Consider the following 23040-nt stretch of genomic DNA (forward strand, 5'->3'; position numbering starts at 1 on the left):
GTAAAACTATTCTTAAAATCTGAGAGTATATTGCCTTCTAAATAAAGCTCTTCAGAAGAGAGCAGTAGAAATGTCAAAGGAAGTGTTGTATCTCACATACAACAGACCTACAGGACCATAAAAGGCTTCATCAGAGTGCAGGGGTGCTAGAGAACTATCAGGAAAGATGTATTGCTGCCCTTGTCCCACAAGTCAAACCCCAGAGAACATGGAGGCAGCAGAGACTTAATGACTCACATTCACTATTCCTGCACACAGTTCTTGTTTACTCTCTATAATTTGATTATTAGACCCAAATTGCTAAGGACAATACATGTTTGAATCATACAATGGATATAGCAAGCTGATACCAACATGAAAGTTTCATCCATGTTGGCTAGATGTCACAGTCCTGTGAGGTGCTATGCATTCTACGAGAGAAGAAAAGTAATCATCAATGTTGCCCAACTTTGAACTCTGTGAGCTACAATAATGATGAGCAGCAAGCTATTTCTATTGGTGCAATGGTAGCATTAATGTCATTGAAGTAACCAATCACCCTTTTATTAGATTTGAGGCCAACTCCTATGGTTTAAAACCATACTTTACACAACTAGCATGGCCAAGAACCTGTAGCTACTCAGATTATAAATCTTAGAAAAACTCTAAGTGGACAGAACATTAAACTGACTCCTAACGTCTTACAGTATATCCATATACTAGTGCACTTTCCAAGTCTCTTCAAAGATGCTTCTTTGCAGCAATAGTGGCTGACACCTGGATCTACAAATAGCCAAGGTGTAGAGAATAAGAGACTTCAGACATAAATGGAATACATATATTGCACCCTCACCTCCAACAGCACAGGGATCATTTTTTATGGGGAGGAAAGAGTGCAAAGGTTATAATAGATAGTAGATTGTGGTGATCATTGGTGGCACACACCCTTAATCCTATCACTCAGGAGGCAGAGATCCATCTGGATCTCTGTGAGTTCAAGGCCACACTAGGAACAGAGCCAAGTGTGGTGGCACACACTTTTAATTCCAACATTTGACATCTCATGTCTTTGCTTGGGAGGAATACGTGCCTTTAATCCCATGAAGTAATATGGCAGGACACAAAAAGGTATATAAGGCATGAGGAAACAGGAAATCATGCTCTTGAGGCTGAGGATTTCATAGAGGTAAGAATGTGGCTGGCTTGTTCTGTTTCTCTGATCTTTCAGCTTTATCGCCAATATCTGGCTCTGTTTTTTTTTTTTTTTAATAAGACCTTTTCAAGATTTGTGTTACAGTAGATGATTATAAGGAAGCAGTACTTTTCAGAAACAGCCAGACATTGTACGTAAGAACTCACAGATTTGGACATCATGCACAAGAGCAGTGAAAGCTCAAGCCAGATAAAAGCACATTATGGAGAGAGGCAGTGGGTACAAAGTCCCATCCCCTGATGAGCAGCTTAGAAATGATAGTTGCTGGAATAGGGAGGGTTAGTTTTCTTTAAGAGTATGGCCTCTGGTAGGTTAAGCAAACTCCAACATAAGGCCACATACCCAAGAATATGTGGCCAACAAAAATGTGTTTGGTGGGGTTTTTAAAAAAAAATGAGGATAGAAAGGGGGCTGGGTAAGGAAAGGTACTTGGTCTGGGAAGAGTTGAGAAAGAAGGTGAATATGACCAAACTACATTGTATAAAATTTTCAAAGAATTAATAAAAAATAGAGAATGATGCAAAATGAACTAAAAAGTTCTGTAAGACAGTAAGGAATGTAGGTATGTTCAAGAACACAAACAGATGAAGGAAATAAGGAAGGCACTGTAGAATAAGAAAGCAAATTTCAAAAAAGAGATAAAATTATTAAAGAAAATGCTGGAAATAAACAGCATGATAAATCAAATAAAAAATATGAAGGTCTCAGCAATAAGATGAATCTAGAATATGATACCATCTGATAAGGAGGACAAAGTGAAGGAACTAAAATAGTCCACCAAAGACAAAAATTAAAAAAAGGAAGTGCTAGTGAGAATCCAAAAGGTATACAGGACTCTCTAAAAAGATGAACCCTATAGCTTATATAAACAAAGAAGCAAAAGAATCTTTTTCCAAGGACATAAATATTTTCAAACAATTATAACAAAAAATTTCCACAGTTAAGAAAAGAAATACCAATATAGCTACTGGAGGTATTAATGACACCAGAGAAGACAAGCAAAGATCCTACTGTAATTATATTATAAGCAAAACACCAGCTGGGTGGTGGTGGTGCACACCTTTAATCCCAGCACTCCGGAAGCAGAGCCAGACAGATCTCTGTGAGTTTGAGGCCAGCCTGGTCTACAGAGCGAGATCCAGTACAGGCATCAAAACTACACAGAGAAACCCTGACTCAAAACAAAACAAAACAAACAAAAACACAGCACAAAGAGACTATATTTAAAGCAGTAAGAAGAGAACATCAAATCATTTATTAAGACAGGCACATGAAAATAACATCAGTTTATTCAACTGAAACCTCAGAAGTCAGAAGGGCTTGGAATAAGGCATTTCAAGTTCTGAAAGACAGCAATTGCCAACCCAGACTACTTACCCAGCAAAGCTATCTGTCAGAATTGAAGGGAAAAATGAAAGCTTTTCGTGATAAAAACGGACTAAAGGAATTATGGCTACTATTCCAGTTCTTAAAAAGACATTTGAAAGAATTCTTTAGGCTGAAGAGAAAAATAAATCTACTCATAAGGCAAAGGAAAGAATAAACCATACTACAATAATAGTTAAGCAATAAGGCAGTAGGTCTTAACCTCCCTAGTGCTGCAACACTTTAATACAGTTTCTCATATTATGGTAACCCACAACCATTAAAATATTTTTGTTGCTACTTCATAACTATAATTTTGCCACTTTTATGAATTGTGATGTAAATATTTGTGTTTTCCAATGGTTTTAGGTGAACCTTATGAAAGGGTTGTTCAACTCCCAAAGAAGTCGACATCCACAGGACGAGAAACACTGCAGTAGAAGAAGAAACTTAAAAAAAAAAAAGCTAAACAATACAAAAAAACAAATTCCAGTAATTAGAGCACACCTTTCAATAACAATCCTGAATATTTATGGTCTCAATTTAAAAAGAAAGTGTTGACTCAAAAAGCACAAATCCTCTCTTTGTTGGCTCTAAGAACTACACTTTATGACATAACAAATGAATAAATAAATAAATAAATCAGATGCTATTTTAGGATGAAAGAATGGACAAAACTATTCTAACAAAATGGATCTAGGAAATAAGCAAATGCTGCCATTGTAATATCCGACAGCAGACTTCACACTACAATTAATGAGAAAAGCTTTTTTAAAGAAGGGTAAGTTTATATCAATTGAGAAAACAATACATTAAGAGAACATAAAAAATCTGAATATATGTTTTCTGAACACTGTACCCAATTCCATAAAACAAATACTCCTAGATGTGCAGGCATATGTGAACGTTAGCACAAGAGAATTAGGTAACTTCAAAGCCCCACTCTAACCAAACGACATGCCAACTCAATAAAAGGTAAGCAGAGAACCTTCTGAATTAAATAACATCATAAAATAAATTGACTTAATAGATATGTACAAATTATTCCACCCAAATAGTGCATATTAGAGAGTATTCTCAGCCTACCATGGAACTTTCTCAAGGAGATCATATATTAGGACACAGAATGATATAGGACATTGAAATTATCCCTCATATTCTATCTGGTCACAATGAAATATGGCTATACATGAACATGGAGAGACACCTTAGAGCATATACAAACTCATGGAGAATAAATAACACAGAACTGGAATGAAATAGGAGTTGGGGGGAGGAAAGCATATTCAGAATATTGTGTATGAAACATTTTTCAATCAAAAACACAAATAAAAATAAAATGCAATATACAAAAACCTATAGAATCCAATTCAAGTATTATTAAGAGAGCTCTTAATTATTATTACTATTTACAGCTCTAAGTGCCTGAATTAAGAAATCAGAGAAATTTGAGGTGAACATCTTAATGACATAGCTCAAAACTCTTCAGAAAGAACAAGCCAAAGCCCAACTCCGTAGGTGGAAATAATTCATTAAGATTTGGTAGAAGTAAATCAAATGGAAACAAACAAAAAAATACAAAGAGTAAAAGATACAAATAGTTGGTTCTTTGAAAAGATAAGCAAGGTAGACAAAGCCTTAGTTAAACTAAACAACACAAAGATAGAGAAGATCCAAATTAATTAAACCAGAGATGAAAATGGAGTCAATTCATAGATAGGAATGGAGTTTAAAAAAATATATTAGGTCTTATGTTGAAAACATAAGTTCATGAATTAGAAACAGCTGAAAGAAATGGATGAACTGTCAGATGTACATGATTTACAAAAATTGAAATAAACAATTTAAGTCACAATGAAGTGTAACATGAACCGTAAAAGGTCTTATTAATAAAAACAAATCTGGAGCCAGGTATTGGGGTGAATGCTGAAAGATAAGGGAGTCAGAACAGGCCACAGCTAACCTTACCTCCCCAACTTCTCAGCTGATCCTGTTTCCTCAAAGTGGAAGCCTCTGAATCCTCATCCAGAATGACTCTCAGATGAACTACTGCTAAAAGCCTAACAGCTTAACCAGCTCTAGTTCCTGGTTTTCACGCTTTATATACCTTTCTGCTTCCTGCCATCACTTCCTGGGATTAAAGATGTGTGTCACCATGCCTGGCTATTTCTAGTGTGGCTTTGAACTCATAGAGATCCAGATGTATATTTGCCTCCAGAATGCTAGGATTAAAGGTATGTGTGTGCCACTATTTTCTGGCTTCTATATCTAGTGGCTGTTCTGTTCTCTGACCGCAGATAAGTTTACTAGGGTGCACAATAGATTGGGGAACACAATATCACCACAATGAAGTATTAACTAAAATTCACCAAAATTAAAAATGTTCAAACCAAGATGGATTCTCTGATTAATTCTACCAGATCGTCAAAGAATTAATACCAGTGTTTCTCAAATTATTTCACAAAACAGAATATGAAAGAACATTATCAACCTCTTTAGATGAAGTTAGTTTTAGACTCATATCAATGACAAATAAAGATGAAACTGAAAATAAGATAAAAAGAAATTACAGACCAATCTACCCAGTAAATATAGACACAAAATCGTCAACAGAATAATTTCAAACTGAATTCAAGAACACATAAAGAAGATAATTCACTATGGTTTAGTTTATTCAAGAGATCCAGGTATAGTTCAACATACATAAGTTAATGAATGCTATAAATTACACAAAAGAGTCTGGTAGTACATATGACATGGGATTTGTATCCAAAATATATTAAGGACTCAAAATAAGACAAAGACTCAGAGACAACAAAAACCCATTCAAAAATTGACTTAAGATATGAATACCTAGCAAAAGAAGATCAAGATGTGAACTTTCAGCTGTTGGTCCAGCTACGTGCTACCAGCTATCTCCACTTGACTGTCATGGACCCTAATCCCCTAGAACCATAACCCCCGAATTAAAATCTTCCTTCTATATGACGCCCTTGTCTTGGTGTTTTATGACAGCAATACAAAAAGTAACTAAGACATTCAATGTTCCTAAAATAATTTAAACACTTATTATCAACAAACATAAATAAATGAAAAACAATAAAAATGACGCTATGAGAAGATATTGGACTACCAGAAATGGAATATGTTTAAATAAGAAAAGTAAGAAAGGAAAGGAAAATGTAACAATGAAGTACCAAAGGAAGATACAAAAAGAGACTGGAACATATTCAGAAGTAAACTGCTATAATCAACTCAACAATTCAAATGAAACTTACCATCTTCTAACAGAGTCTTTCATTTTTAGTATGAAACTCCATGTGGTACATTTTTCATACATTTGATAAATAACTGAAACAATTTAAAAGGGTAATTTTTAAAATTTTTATTTTGGTTTAGCTTCAAGCTTTCAAGTACATTGCGTGATGTTCCATTATTTCTTGCTTATGTTGGGGAAAAGTATTATACAGGAAAGGCAGGGTGGAGAAGAGCTGCTCACCTAATAACTGTCAGGAGCCAGAGAAAGGAAGAAGGGGAAAGAGGACAAGTTCTGTCCTTGCAAAGCAGAGACCCTGTTACTTATTTCCTCAGAGTAGGCTCTACTTCAAATATTTTACTGCTATCTAATCTCAATATTATAGAATGTAATAAATAATCAAGGTATTAATCCATTCATTAGAGCAGAGATCATAGGATACGATGACTTCAAAAAAGATTATCAGCTTGCAGCCAGGTCTGTAACATTTGAATATTTTATGAGAGTAGTTTATATAGAAAATATAGCAATTTTCATGCATTAAAAGTATAGCTGGTAAATCAGTAAATACACTGATATTAAATGTATACTAAGAAAGGAATACGTACTTCTGGAGCTATATTGCAAAACTTCCTTAGATTCTTTATATCTTTATGTTGTTGTTTGGTTTTGTGAGTCCTTGACTTCAAGTTTTCCACTTGTTTATTTAATTATTTTTTGTTTTCATTTACTTTTAATGAAAGTTTCACTATACATAGAGTTACGGAGGTATTAGAAGCATGTTTTGGCTCAAATTAATTTATTTTTACACAAAATCTTATTTTACTTAAAAGTCATTTTCAATTCTCCCACAATTGCTTACCAAGTTAATTTATTAAATCCTACACTTAGCTTCTAAATGCTCAATTACATATCAAGGATTGTTTGCATTTTAGCTTCAAAAGTATACAAATTAGTAACATGCCAGTGTGAGTTTCACATCCATATGGTGTTACACTGTTTGTTTTCGGTTTCATCTTGCTTTAACACATCTCTCATTTTGCCATGGGGAGATGGGCTGATGAAGTATGTTGTGCTTGTCCTCAATCACTGGGCTTCTTAGTTCCTCTAAATAGCTGGTGTTATTTGTGTCACAGTTGGCAGATTGACACAGCAGATGGGAATTGTGTCGTCAATCACACTTTTTCCACTAAGATTGGTAAGATATGAATCTTAGCTCCTCTACCTTTCTCTTTGAAGGAAACATTCTTTGGGAACTAATAAAATCATGCCAGTATTATGGACATATATTGAAACTCACCACACCTAATATAAATATAATGAAGCATCACCTTTTATCAAATCAAAATTTGTATACTAAGTAATATTTCAAAATCTAGAATTTAAATGCTAATATAAAATTTTCTCTTAAAACATTTTAGAGTGTGTGTGTATTGTGATTATTCACTATATCTAGCTGCTTATTTCAAATAATATTTACCTGAAAATATTTGTAAAATACCCAATAAATCCTCATTTCAACCTTTTGAGGGTATTATTAGTAGATCAGTTTCTAATATTTGGAAAACTGCTAAACTGGTTGCAAGCTCACCAATAATGTATAAGAAATTCAGTTTATAAAAATAAGTCATTTTTTAATCAAGGTCTTTATAAATACATGGGAAATAGTTCATTAAATGACCTTTTTGGCTCTCCATCACTGTATCCCCTTTAACGTTCACAGTTTAGACTAATGATATCTTTATCAATAATTGTCTGTTAAATCAGCCTAATCATTTGATCCTTTTGTGATTGCATGTTTCTTGATGTTCTACTTATTACTGTTCTTTTATTAATTTATTTATTATTGAATCTTACTTGTGCTTTATTTACACATTGCTTAGCAGCTAAATTTCTGCCTTTTTTCAATTAACACCAAATGGACTATTGTAGAGCCTGAAGAGTGACCATTTATACCCTGACTCACTTTGTAGTCATCTAGAACTAGTCCTTATAAATAGACTATGCTGTTTATTCCTACTTCAGTGATTCTTGGAGCCAACAGTTTTATACTAAAAATTTTCACAGTGTCCCAAGTACTGGGCTTACAGGTCTGTGCTAGTACACCCATCAGAAACTGTTTTGTTACTATTACTTGTCCTTTGAATCTGTCAGTCTCCTCTTTCACTATTATAAAATTTATTTTCAATGTTGAGCTTAACATATTTTTAAATTTATTTTTTTTTCTATCTCTGTGTGTATATGTGTGGTGGTTTGAATGAGAATAGCCTCCATGGACTCATATATTTGCATCTTTTTAAATTAAAATTTTTCATTTATTTTACATACCAACCAACAGTTTTCTCTCCCTCCTCTCCTCCTGTTCTCTTCCCCCACCCCCTTTTTACACCCCCAATTCACTCCTCCTCAGTTCATAAAGGAGAAGGCCTCCCATAGGAGTCAACAAAGCATAGCATATCAAGTTGAGGCAGGACCAAGCTCCTCCCACTGCATCAAGGCTAGGTGAGACATACATGCATGGAAATAGGTTCCCAAAAGCCAGCTCAAGCTCCAGGGACAGGTCCTAATCTCACTGCTAGGAGTGCCACAAACAGATGAAGCTACACAAGTGTCACCCACATGCAGAGGGCCTAGGTCAGTCCCATGCAGGGTCCCTAGCTCTGAGTCCAGAGTCCATGAGCTCCCACTAGCTCAGATCAGCTGTCTCTGTGGGTTCCCCAGTCATGATCTTGACCCTCCTTTCTCATATACTCCCTCTTCCCTCACTTCAACTAAATGAACTGATTGGGAAGGTTTATGAGGCATGGCCTTGTAGTAGTAGGTGTGACTTTGTTGCAAAAAGTGTGTCACTGGGGCTGAGCTTGAGGTTTAAATGCCCACATTAGGCCCAGTGTCTCTCGCTCTCTTTCTTTCTGTTGCCTGTGGACCAGGATGTAAAGCTCTCAGCTGCTGCTCCAGTACCATGCTTGTCTGCTTCCTCTCATAATGATAATGATAATGGCAATGGTGTGTGTTCACAGCACTAAAACAGTAACTAAGACAACGTGCTACATGTGTATAGGTGCCTACAGTGGCCAGACAAGAGAATCAGATCCCCTGGAGTTTGAGTTTCAGGTCACTGTGAGCCTCAGGACATGGGTGTTGAGAACTTAACTTGAGTCCTTTGCAAAAGCAATAAACACTCTTAAATGACACCATCCCTCCAGGCCCAACAAATGGTTTAAAGACAAATCACCATAAGATTTTTTACCATATATTTCCCACAATAATATGAGTGGTGTTGCTGTAACAAAATCTCAATCCTAGCACTCGTGAGGCAAAGGCAGGAAGATCTCTATGAATAGAGGCCAGCCTGGTCTACAGAGTGAGTTCCAGGACACTCAGAACTACACACAGAGAAACCCCATCTCAAACAACAAAACAAAAAACAAACAAGCTAAAAACAAGCAAACAAAAACAACAAAATATCTACTTCTTTATATGAATGATTTTTTAGTACTTCTGTATATGCAATTATAAATTAAAAATACAATTTGTTTACCTTTGTCTCAATCTAGAAATCAGCAATATTCATTTATAAATATAAGAATTATTAAATATTGGTGCATCTCATGAAGACATACATTATAATAAAGATTTACTTTATTAAAAAATAAAAATCACAAGGCAGGGGTGGTGCACACCTTTAATCCCAGGATTTGGGAGGTAGAGGCAGATGAATCTCTGAGAGTGTGAGACCAGCCTGGTCTACATAGTGAGGTAAAGAACAGCCAAGTCTACACAGAGAAACCCTGCCTTGAAAAAATAAATTAATTAGTTAAAATCACTTTATTTTAATGACTCTGCCTCATAAGTAAAAATCAATACTGATCTTCAAACATTTTGCCAGTAGTAGTTTTTTAGTTTTGTAATATTTTATCCCTGCTTACAAGCTTATATGTTGATACCTTTCATATAGAAATATTTACTTGCATGTTTAATATTCACATTAAAATATAAGTAATAATTGACAATCTAGTAATTTATTTGGTACCGTTAATGACATTGATAATTTAATTTATTAAAAAAATACTAAATCTTATATAAGATCATTGTGGATTGTGGCTGAAACTTTTTTTTTATTCTTCCCTCATATACATCCTCACTGCAGTTTCCCACCCTCCCCTCCCTCAAGTCTCTCCACCCACCACCCCTCACCCCCAGATCCACCCTCCCTCAGTCTCCACTCATAAAAGAACAGGCCTCCTAGGAACATCAACCAAACACTGCATGATATGCTATTATAAGATCAGGCACATACTATGAAATTAAGACTGGACAAGTCAACCCAGTAGGAGGAAAATTGTCCCATAAGTAGGCAAAAGAGCCAATGACCATCCCTCTTCCCACTGTTATGAATCCCACAAGAACACCAAGCTACCAAGCCATAAAATATATGCATGAACCTAGGTCAGACCCCTACAAACTTCCTGATCTCTGCAAACCTCCATGAGTTCCAGTCAAATGATTCTGTGGGCCCTTTTCTTGTGGTCTCTCTGACTCCTCTAGTTCCTCTGATCTTTTCTCCTCCTCCTCCACAGGACTCTAAGAGCCCTGCTGGTATTTGGTTGTGGGACTCTACATCTGCTCCCATCAGGGACTCTGGTCTCTTTGATGAGGATTCTGCTAGGCTCTGGACCCAGAGCACTCTCCTAGCAGGATAAACTGTAGGTCAAAGGTCTTGTGGCTAAATTGGTGTCCAAATCCCTCCACTTGAGGCCTTACTTGGCTTTACAGTAGATGGCCAGTTCAGGCTCCCTGTCTCCTATTACTAGGAGTCTTTGTTAGGTTTACTTTCATTGAATTCATGGATTTTCCTTTGCACCAAGTTTCCACCTTGCTCCCAAAATACCTCCCAATTCCAGTTGTATCTCCCAGAATTGACTCTCTCCCACTTGATCCTTCCTGTTCCCAACCATAACTGCTCCCTGTAAGATGAATCGCTAAATGGTCTTATTAATTAATTAGATCTTTCCAGTACTGAGGGATAATTCTATTACACGTTGACCATGAGTTTATCATCTGCTTTACAAATGGAGACTGCATGCCATATGACACTATAGCTTCTTTATATCTCCTTAAACCCGCTGGAGTCTAGTTAGGTTGTACACAGCCTTGAGCATTTGGCAGTTCCTGTAAGGTTACCAGGTAGATTAATGTCTGCTATCTGGTAACCTGACCTTATTTCTCTGTAACCATATAATTCAATCCTGAGATAATTTTACCTTTAAATTCGCCTGTCTGGGTCTGAATTTCTCTATAATTCATTTTAACAGGTTTTTCTAAAGCTTTTATCTTGGCAATCAAATTGACCAACCTTTTTAGTGCTAAAATAAAAATGATCAAACAAATAATACTCGTAGTTGATGTTATGTAAATCCCATCAACATTAATTATCCTCTCATTTAATTGTTCTATTTTCAGACTGCCTAATGTGTTATCAAACAGAGACCAATTTCCCTCCATTGTAAAAGTGTTTCCCATTTTTTAATGTGGGAAAAAAATTCTCTTTTAACTAATTTCTCCCTTTAAGGTATCTTAATAGACTCACCCAATCTGCTGACTAGGTAAAACAGTAGAAGTCCAAGGGAGTTTCAAGGCAGCTACCTAGTGTGGTGGCAGTCTGAGATGGGGATCCAGAGAGAGCCCACCACCCACCAGGAGAGAAAAATCCAGAGACTCCGACCCATGTGGGGTGGGGACTGCAGCCATGTGCAGCTCTGGTCTGAGCCAGGCCTCCTGCAAGGCCACAAGCGGCTTTTGTTTTTTGTTGTTGTTGTTGTTGTTGTTGTTGTTGTTTTGATTTTTCAAGACGGGGTTTCTCTGTGTAGCTTTGCGCCTTTCCTGGAACTCACTTTGAAGACCAGGCTGGCCTCGAACTCACAGAGATTCGCCTGGCTCTGCCTCCCGAGTGCTGGGATTAAAGGCGTGCGCCACCACCGCCCGGCCACAAGTGGCTTTTTAGTGAATTTTTGCCACAAACGTTGGGCCACCAGATGTAAGACAAATTGCTAAACAATCTTATTAATAAAAAACCCTGAGCCAGATATTAGGGTTAAAACTGAGAGATCAGAGGAATAGGACAAGCCTCAGCCAACCTTACCTCACCAACTCCTCAACCTCCAGAGAGACCTACTTCCTGTATATCCATGCCTATATGCCTTTCTGTCCCTGCAATCTCACATCCTCTCTCTGCGCAGCTACATCACTTCCTCTTCCTGCCTAGCTCTGTAACTTCCTGTCTATCTGTACAGACCTCAAGACCTTTATGGTTAACTAATGTTAGAATTTAAGGCATGTGCCACCATGCCTAGCTCTGCTCCTAGTATGGCCTTGAACTCACAGAGCTCTGGATGGATCTCTGCCTTCTGAATGCTAGGATTAAAGGTGTGTGCTACCATTGCCTGACTTGTATGTTTAATATACTGGCTGGCTTTTTCCTCTGATCTTTAGATAAGCTTTAATGGGGTGAACAAATAATATATCACCACAGCTCCCAGTTCACCCACAAAAACTATTCTATTTCCCTTTCCCAGAGAGATCATTGCTTCCTTGCTTAAGCCCTCCTTTTTACTTAACTTCTCTGGGTCTGTTGACCATAGCATAATTATCTTTTACTTTACAGTTAATATCTACTTATAAGTAAGTACATACCATGCTTGTCTTTCTGGGTATTGGCTACCAAATTTAGGATGATTTTTTTTCAAGTTCCATCCATTTGCCTGGAAATTTTAAGATGTCCCTGTTTTTTGTTTTGTTTGGTTTGGTTTGGTTTTTTGAGACAGGGTTTCTTTGTGTAGCTTTGCACCTTTCTTGGAAATCGCTTTGTAGACCAGACTGGCCTGGAACTCACAGAGATCTACCTGGCTCTGCCTCCCAAGTACTGGGATTAAAGGCCTGTGCCACCACCACCTGGCTTAAGATGTCCCTGTTTTAAACAGCTGATCAACACTCCATTTCATAATCCATTTTTCAGGTGAGGGACATCTCAGCTATTTCCAGTTTCTGGCTATTATAAATAAAGCTGATATGATCATAGTTGAGCAAGTGTCCTTGAGGTAAGATGAAGCGTCCTTTGGGTGTATGACCAAGAGTGGTATAGCTGGGTTTTAGCATATATTGATTTCCAGTTTTCTGAGAAACACCATATTGATTTCAAAAGTGGCTGTACAAGCTTGCACTCCCACTAGCAGCGGAAGAGTGTTCCCTTTCCTCCACATTGTCACCAGCATGAGCTGTTACTTGTGTTTTTTATCTTAGCCATTCTGACAGGTGTAAGATGAAATCTCAAAGTTGTTGGGATTTGTATTTCCCTAATGGTTAAGGATGCTGAACATTTTTTTTTTAAGTGTTTCTCGGCCATTTGAGTTTCCTTTGTTGAGAATTCTCTGCTCATATCTGTACCCCATTTTTTAATTGGATTGTTTATTTATTTATTTATTTGGGGTTTTTTGTTTGTTTTTTTGAGACAGGGTTTCTCTGTGTAGCTTTGTGCCTTTCCTGGAACTCACTCAGATCCACCTGGCTCTGCCTTCTGAGTGCTGGGATTAAAGGCGTGTGCCACCACTGTCCAGCTGGATTGCTTATTTTGTGGATGTCTGATTTCTTGAGTTCTTTATATATTTTGGAGTTCACCTTCTGTCAGATGTGGAGTTGGTGAAAATCTTTTCCTATTCTGTGGTCTGCTTTTTTATCCTATTGAGAGTGTCCTTTGCCTTACAGAAGCTTTTCAGTTTCATTTACTAATTGTTGATCTTAATGCCTGTACTTTTGGTGTTCTGTTCAGGAAGTTGTTTACTATGCCAATGCATTCAAGGCTCATTTAACCTCTTGAATAATTTCCTTCACCTGTTTCTTGTTGTTTTTTTGTTTTTTGTTTTCCTTGGCTTTCTTTGTATCCTTTAAGAGATTTATTGATTTCCTCCAATATTTTGTTTGTCATTTCCTCGATTTCTTTAAGAGAGTTTTTCATTTCCTCTTTAAGGACTTCTATCATCTTCATAAAGTTGAATTTAAGGTTGTTTTCTTGTGATTTAGCTGTGTTGGAATATTCATGTCTTGCTGTCATAGGATAGCTGGGCTCTGGTGGTGCCATATTCCCCTTTCTGTTGTCAATTTCATTCTTACACTGACATTTAGGCATCTGAGTTTGGGATGATTATAGGTCTAGGTCCTGATTTCTGAGTTTGTCTTTTCTGGATGGGTGTTTTGTTCCTTGGTTTCTGTTTCTTCTCTGGTCTTCTAGTCTTTGTGGCCTGGATTTCTGGCAGGTGGCATGACCTCTGATCTAGTAGGGAGTCTCTGTCCAAGCTGAGAGCTGGCCTTCTGGTGCTTCATTTTGCCTTTGGTGCAGTAGGAGCTCTCCATTCTTCTGAATGATGTGGCCAACACCTGTTTGTCCGACTGGTGGGGCCTGCACCTGTTCTTTTGACAGGTGTAGCCTGATGTGACTTAGAAAGTTGAAGAGTACAATTTCTAAGCAGTATTCTTAAAGAGAAATGGATTTTCCTATCACCTCTTACTCTGTTCCACAGGGTAGAGTACAGACAAGAAGGATGAAGCTAAAGCAGAAATCATAAACCATGACACCTGAGCTAATTCCAAGATAGCAGAGCAGGAAGGTAGTAATAGCAGTGTAAAAAATGAACAACCATGGTGTCTCTTTACAGTGTATTATGTATATAAAACTTCCATCTTGTTCTAATTTGTAAATATTTCAGTTTCTGTTAAAGTGTTTAAACTTTGATCTCAAATAATATGTAGTAATATCTACATTTGAATCTTGTTTTCTCCCAACACTTATTAAGTATGCAGACATATTATTTAATCTCCCTAAAACTGGGAATTATTTTCTGTGAATATAAAGGTAGATGGTACTTCACAAGAATGATTACAGGAGTCAAGAAAATAATTTATTTATGGTAACTAACATGATACATGGCACAAAAATGAACAAATAACCCTTACCACTCAAAACTCAGATTAAGAATTTGATCTTGGGCTGGAGAGATGACTCAGAGGTTAAGAGCACTGGCTGTTCTTCCAAAGGTTCTGAGTTCAATTCCCAGCTACCACATGGTGGCTCACAACCATCCGTGGTGAGATCTGGTGCCCTCTTCTGGTCTTCAAGCAAAACACGCAGGCAGAACACTGTATATAATAAATAAATAAATCTTCAAAAAAAAAAAAAAGAATTTGATCTTGTAGCTTTTTCCAAGTGAAAATGCAATCCAGTTCTGATGGGTTAACATCAACCCAAATATTCTGAAGGCAGAGACCTACTAGACGCTTTAAATTCTGGGATACTACTGTTATTTGTTTTTCCACTGTCATAGACCTCTTGCTTTTATCGATTGTTAATATTAATTTTTATTTTTCTCTCCCACCTAGTAGGTCTAAGAGCTATTTGCATTGCATACTTCTTAAAGTTAGTACACAAAAATTTATATATGCATATGTATAAATGTGTGTGAAGATGTTTGTAAGTACACTGAATACATATATTTAAACACACACATTTATGTGCTTATAAATGGATATACAGCCATATATAGTTATAAAATGGATTATATCAAGAAATCATCAATTACAGTTAAAAAAACTGCAGTGAGTTACAACCTAATTCTGTAGATTAATGCGTAAAATCTCTAAAGAAAACCTACCAATGAGTAGCAAACTTTTGGTTTCAAAGGACACTATGGATATATCACCATGAAAACTGTTTAAAAATTTATATAAATAAGTAATTTTCATCATGGATAGGGTTCTTGACATTTTAAATCATAACTTGCATGTGTAAATAGATTATCAAAGCTAAATTTCAGTATACATAGAAGTCTATAAGGATAGAACTCACACTTAAAGTGGCATATTTCTTCCAAGCCTAAAATAATACATACATGTGTACATATGTCATCTCCAAATTTTGGGAAACCAGTTTTTATTAAAATATTTCCAAATAATTTCAGCCATTAATGCAGGCATTTATTCATTCTTTGAACAGAAGGCTCTAATGACAGCTATATAGTATAATCAAGTAAATTTAACTTTATTTCTACAAATCAATTGTAAGAAATAAATCTGTGGCTGTGATGCTCTATGCTATTTTTGTACTTGTTTTATTTTCAGTAACAATGCCACCTGCTGTATTTAATAGCACTGTTGGAATAATGAACTGTCTGTTCTACTAATATCTCTTCAGAAGAACAGAGCTTTTGAAAATAACATTCACTCTTGTAACCAATAAAAGCCAGATATTATTCAGAAAAAAATCTATAAGTGGCATTGAAAGGTTCAATGTACTTCCTTACTGTTTTACAAGAGTCTATTGGAACTATTTGTTCTATTGTTTTAAATCCATACAACAGAAAAAACAATAATAAAATAAAAATAGTGGGTTAAATGACAATATCAAGAGAATTTGCCCCATGTCATGGATAAGTGCCGTCAAAGGAGTAGAGAAAAATTCAAAGCTGTATCACCCATTCTGTAACACAGGAGATTTATGATTCAAGAAGCTAAGGCAGCACCCAGGAGTGGCCTTATTATCAGCAGCAATACAATGAACTTATTGAATCCTCTTAGAAATTAGGCCTAGACTATTCTATTTCTGACTCCCTCTTATAAAGTACTCACACACACACACACACACACACACACACACACACACACACACACACACACACACACACGAGAGAGAGAGAGAGAGAGAGAGAGAGAGAGAGAGAGAGAGAAACTCATGAGAGAGATACACATGCAATACAGTGATTTATAGAATAGAGAGATGTACATACACAGATACATACAAAAACACATGCACAAGCACACACCCATGTAAAGAAATAAAAAGAACAAGAGATACACAGAGTCACATAAAAAGATCAAAATATTGGTTTTTTTTTTTTAACTTTCAGTGTTTTGAATCACATGATCTTTAAAAGCATTGGGAAAAATAAAAATGAGCATTCTTGTTTTCATTTTTATTGAATTGTGAGTTAGTATATTTGAAAGTATTTTAGGTTGAGATGTAGTCCACTTGTCAATATACAGGATAAATATGTAGAAATCTGTCCTCCAGTGCATTAATAGGTAGCTTTATTTGGAAGCAGTGTCTTTGCAGTAATGGTCAAAATGAAGTCATGATGCTTGGACCTTTTTTCAATGCCCTAGGGGTGAAAATCACCTTGAATTTGGATTCATTACCTCTAGGTCAGAAAAATATTTCAGAGTTCTTCGTCCAACACAGTGTCCCTCAAAATGTATGATCTAACCAAAACATAAGTAAAGATCATAGAATATGTGTGAATGAGCAAGGAATAAACCAAACACATGATCTCTCAAATCAATACCAGTTCTCCCTCACTCAGAAACAAATGAAGACATTCACCTTAAAGAAATTTAACAGAAAATCACATAGTTCTATTACCTACTGATAGCACTAAAACCTTTAAAAATTAATTGTATGGCCCTTATTCCCTTTTTGTAACAAAGAATTATAGAAGTTAACTATCCTATTTTTAAAATAAAAATAAGAATATATTTAAAAAGTATTCTCAACTTCAAATTGTAACGAGGTAATAAGAATTAAGACCTTTTTTGAAAAAACAAGAAATATTTTTCAGCTCCATTTCTCTACAGAAAATGTCATAGTGAAAATAACCCATGCCCCAAAACCCTGATCATCAGACACAGGGAACAACTTATTTACTAATTCCAGCAACTGGAGCCCACAGCCAAAACTATCTATATGTACATTATGACATTTGTCTAATTTTTCCTAATAGTTACCTCACTGAAATACAAGGAAGCAATAGATTGATAATTTCTCTGTCCTATTATTCACTCAAACTGTAAATAAATTGATTTTCCACATATATGCATATAAGTATATATTCTTATACATTTATATATAAGTACTCATTTTTTCCTTACTACAAGCTAACTAGCATTTGAACTCATAGTCAGCTCATATGGTTGAAGGTTCTGATTACTGAGTTTAGTGTTCATAAATGGGCAGCATTTGGCACTATCATTTAGGTGCAGCACTCTCTCATTTCTAGAAACACAGCTTTCATCTCGGGGTGGTGGTAGGAATTTATTCTGGATCCAAACATGAGTGACCATGGCTGGGGAACACAGACTCAGGGGACTCCAAACTTCATGTTTCAAAGTAATAATAGTTTTATGAGGTTTTTTTTTAACTTATTTATTCTTTTTTTATTTTAACAGAAAAATAGCAATAACAAAAAGCATTAATCAAGACACTAGCAGCTGGTAAGATGGCTCAACAATTAACGGTATGTACCACCAAACGCAATGACCTCAGCTCACTCCCCATAAACAACATGATATGAAAAGAGGACCATATCACAAGCCCTTCCTTCAATAAATTTTAAAAAAAAAGAAATTAAGGTACTTTGAAATACATTGATGGAAACAAGTGGGGAAAATATCTGGTTTAACCCTTTTGTACTATATGACCATGTTCTAAGTTTTTGGGTGGTTGAAGGTAGGGATCTGTTGTTACGTTTTGTCCTGATTAGTTAGTTTTCCTTCGGGAAGAAGACACTCAATTGAAAAATGTCTCCATCAGAAAGCCTGTAGGAAAGTCTCTGGGGTGTTTTCTTAATAGATGATTGATGTGGAAGGGCTCAGCCCACTGGGAGCAGTGTCACTCTTGGGAAAGTAAATTGTTGGTGATATTTAAAAAAAAAGGTTGAGCAAGTCAGTAAGCAACAATACTTCTCTTTTTTCTGCTTTGGTTCCTGCCTTATGTTCCTGCCCTGAGAATTGTAAACTGAAATAATCCCTTTCCTTACCAATTTACTATTGGCCATAGTGTTTATCACAATAATAGAAACCAAACTAAAGCACATACCAAAGGATTTTATGTAATGGTTACAATAGCATTAATTCGCATACCGAAGATGACAATGGTCATTCAAGAATCCAAGATAGACCAAGACAATTTTTATTTAGGCTCTGAACTTGCAACATTCCAGTCTCTCCTCAACTATTAAATACATTCCAATCTCTCTACAATCATGGAAATTCTAATCAGCCTTTGTAAGAAGTTCAACACAAGTTAACTGGGAACTTACTTCACAACTCCCAGAATCTGTGCTTGAGCTCAGTAACCCTGTGTGAATGGGAAGAGTGGATGGAGATAGTCCCTGACCTTTGGAACCTAGTTTGGTTTGGGCCTTCTTCCCTTCATTCCCTTTGGCAAATGCCAGTGATCTTTTTCCATATATATATGAGAGAGAGAGAGAGAGAGAGAGAGAGAGAGAGAGAGAGAGAGAGAGAGAGAGAGAGAGAGAGAGAGAGGAGAGAGAGAGAGAGAGAGAGAGAGAGATTAGAATCCATCCACCCAAACTTTGTTTCCTTGGTGAAAACTTTCCAGTAGTGTACAGCTGGCTTTGTTCTTTTGTTTCCATGTAGATTCGTGGGTTTTAGCAAACTTGCGCCATCTTGTGAGCCATCTGGGGTTCCCTTTGAATTAAAATTTGGGATTCTTCTGCCATTTGTTTGACATAGAAATTCACATTCTTTGTGCTTTATTTGTGCGCTTGAGGCCCATTTGTGGAGACATTATGAGACAAAGAGAAGCAGGTGTATCTGGGAATCTGTTGTGGTTTGTGTGAGAATGGAAAGCATTCTTTTGGTTTCCTTGATCCCTGAAAAAAAATTCACTTATGACTTAGAAATAAATTTATTTTATTCTTGTAGCTTATGTAACTGAAAGGGTGTTCTGATGTCATGCAAACATGTTTCTAGAAATGACTTATTTGAGTATCTATGGTCACTTTAAGCTTTTTTGCAGCCATACTTTTTATGGTTTTCTCAACCTTTTAGTTTTATATCTATATGGATATAGATATTTATGTATATCTAATGTGAACAAAAGTTCCTGGAAAGAAGCTACCTCCACCATTGGAGTGTCCACAAGACAGATGACCTAATTAGAACTTCACTGTGTGTGCAATACCAAAAACAAAGAGGAGCACACTTGTTCTTTCCATAGTGTCAGAATAACAGTAAATTCAAAAGATATGGCAGTTTCAAAGGCAACAGTCCAGTCTGATAATCTTGATTTCCCTAGTAAGCTGGCCGAGTCAATGATTGCTATCTTAATTATTAATATTAACTTTCACATTACATATCACATAGTAAATGTATCTTTCCATATAAATTCATGTAGATTACAGAAATGAATGTAAAGGGACAAAGAGGAGACAACAGAATTCAAGATGCTTCAGAAGTGGGGTTATTGAAATGTAAATAGATCTGTGTTGATAAGATAAGGAATCCAAAAGGTACAGGAAAGAGGCTGCAGGTGTGGCGTCAAATAACTGTGGAGTCAGGGTTAAGATAAGAGATGCACAGAAGTCCAGCTGTGAGGCAAAAGGGCAAGATCAGGTCCTAAAAAGGAAAGGCTGGATGCTGAATGGTAAATCCAGATTGAAACAAGAGTACAGGAAAATGACAGTTGAGCAAACTATATCAATAATACAGACCAAACAAAGCTGAACCCCCTTCTAATTATTGGTCCTTGACCCACATAATGGATGTTAGATGAAAGGTATTTTACTGATAGGTGTCTGATTCTTTTTAAGTGAGGGAGTTATATACACTTTCCTTGATCAGGTGTGTACAATTCTGGGGCATGATTTCTCTGATGTGATTTTAATATGGTCATGTGCCTCTCGAGTCTCCATTTACCCTGGGAAATGTACACAGTGATGTAACATGAATTCTAAACAGTCTTATAATAATAAAAAAAAAAAAAACCAGAGTCAGGTATTGCGGTAAGTGCTGAAAGATCAGAGAGACAAAGGAACAAGCCACATCTTACCTCTAGGACTTCTCAGCCTGAAAAAGCCTCAGTCAAAAGAGCTTCTAATCAAATAAGGCTTTAGTTCCTGTCTCCTCACACCTTATATACTGATCTCCACCTAGTGATATCGCTTCTTTCCTAGTGCTGGGATTAAAGGCTTGTGTGTTTCCCAAGCAAAGACATGTGATCACAAGTGCTGGGATTAAAGGTGTGTACCACCACTGTCTGGCTCTATTTCTCTTCTAGACTCATGCAGTCCAGGGTGGCTTTGAACTCACAGTGATCCAGACGGATCTCTGCCTCCCAAGTGCTAGGGTTAAACATGTGTGCCCCCACTGTCTGGCCTCTTTGTTTAATCTAGTGGCTTGTTCTGTTCTTTGATCTTCAGGCAGATTTTATTAGGGTACACAATATATCATGACACAGTGGTGTGTTTCCTATTTCTAGAAATATGGGTGGTGCTGGACAGATGATATTGTTTGGAAATATCAATAGATAGTATCTAAGCTCTATATAAGAAATTCTCCAAATTAACTGTAACCCACTTACCTGATTTTTCTACTAGTGTTTTTGAAGTGTCAATTTATAATTTTCTTTGTCCTTTTTCTATAGAAACTTCATGAAGCTGATAACACATTGGAACATAGAATTTAAGGCAACTTGAATCTGTTCCTGGGCCGTGGTCACTCATATTTGGCTCCAGAGTAACCTTTTTTTTTTATTCACTTTGGGAAAAGAACTCTATTTCTAGTGTCAAGGGTATGAAAATATGTGTTTCTGTGTTTTGCTTTTATTTTCTGAATAGAAATTTTTGCTCTTTGTCTCTTTTTCCTTTCAGCACAGGTAAACTATTATTCAAAATTACTTAGTGGATTATTATTCATCCAATCCTGGCAGGAATGTAGACATCAAAAGAAATAGTTGACTGTTTGAGACGGAAAGAATGAAAGCAAGGGTTTTAGAGCACGTTACCCCTGCGTAAAAATCAATTCATGGCTTATAATGCATGCAAATCTCACATTTAACTCTATAACCAATCTTGAAGTGAGTGAGTTCTTGTAGGTCATCAGGAAGCACTGAATTTCTGTAGTGACCTTCAGAGTAACCTTGGTCATGTAGTCCTAGCAACATAGTAAAGAAATGTGAAACAATGAGAGCGGAGTGTAGGTTGATGCTGATGGAGCTGATAACATTATATAGCAAAAGATGATGAGTGAGAAGATCATCACCTGGAATTCCAGCCATCACTACCAGCTTCCAACCAAAATATAAAAAAATAAATAAATAAAATAAAATATGTGAAAAGATAGTATGTTTGGGTCTAATACATTTTTCTATAAGTTATTTTTAATATAAAACACTTTGATGCACCATGAAGGTATGTCTACTCTTTAATAAGACTGTTTTTTTAAAGGAGAATTATCAATTGAACTGTTTCTAAACACCAAATCTCTAAGTTGTTTTGCAGAATATATTTAAGACATAACAATTTGTGTGTGTTTGTGTGTGTGTATTGTTAATAGGAAAATACAAAATAATTCTTACAGTCTGAATTCAAGACCTTGCAATTCTGAAAATGTGCCTCTCCTGGGTGTTGTGTTAGATACATAGATGAAAACTTCTGTGTCTTTCCACATCAGGAATTAATGAATAACACTAAATTCACAATGTTAGGCTGTTTCAATGGCCACTATTTACAAGGCATTTCAGCTTTCCTTAGTAACCCTGGAGAAATCACATACAAATTCTTTTAATCCTGTCATATTTACATATTCTCTGAACCCATATCATTCAGTAATGTTATCTCTATATACATGTTTATACATAGATAATAGAATGACTAGAAAGAGTTAAAGAGATCCCAGAAGAGCTCTAGAGCTGTGGTTCTCAACCTTCCTAATGCTGCAGCCCTTTAATACAGATCCTTATGTTGTGGTGACTCCTCTTTAAAATTGTGTTTGTTGCTGCTTCATGACTGTAATTTTACTACTGCTATGAATCCTAATGTAAATATCTGTGTTTTCCAATGATCTTAGGTGACTGCTATGAAAGGGACATTCAACCTGCCAAAGCGGTCCCGACCCACAAGATCAGAACTACTATTCTAGAGGCTTCAGAAGTGGGTTGACAAAAAAGGTAAATTTGATTCGTATTGATAAGACAAGGTGCCCAAATCAACTGCTACAATCGTCTAATTTTATTCATACCACTCTGGGTGACAGGTATGAGTGGAGCTGTAAAGTTCAGACCCACTGCAGAGGCTAATGGGCAGGACTGGGTCCAGACAAAGAAAACAGGTGAATGGATGGATGGCAAGGCAACACCAGCTGAGCATGAAGATAGGAAAACATC

Source organism: Peromyscus californicus, unplaced genomic scaffold, assembly GCF_007827085.1.
Source record: "Peromyscus californicus insignis strain IS unplaced genomic scaffold, ASM782708v3 Scaffold_10__1_contigs__length_136768540, whole genome shotgun sequence".
Taxonomy (NCBI): Eukaryota; Metazoa; Chordata; class Mammalia; order Rodentia; family Cricetidae; genus Peromyscus; species Peromyscus californicus.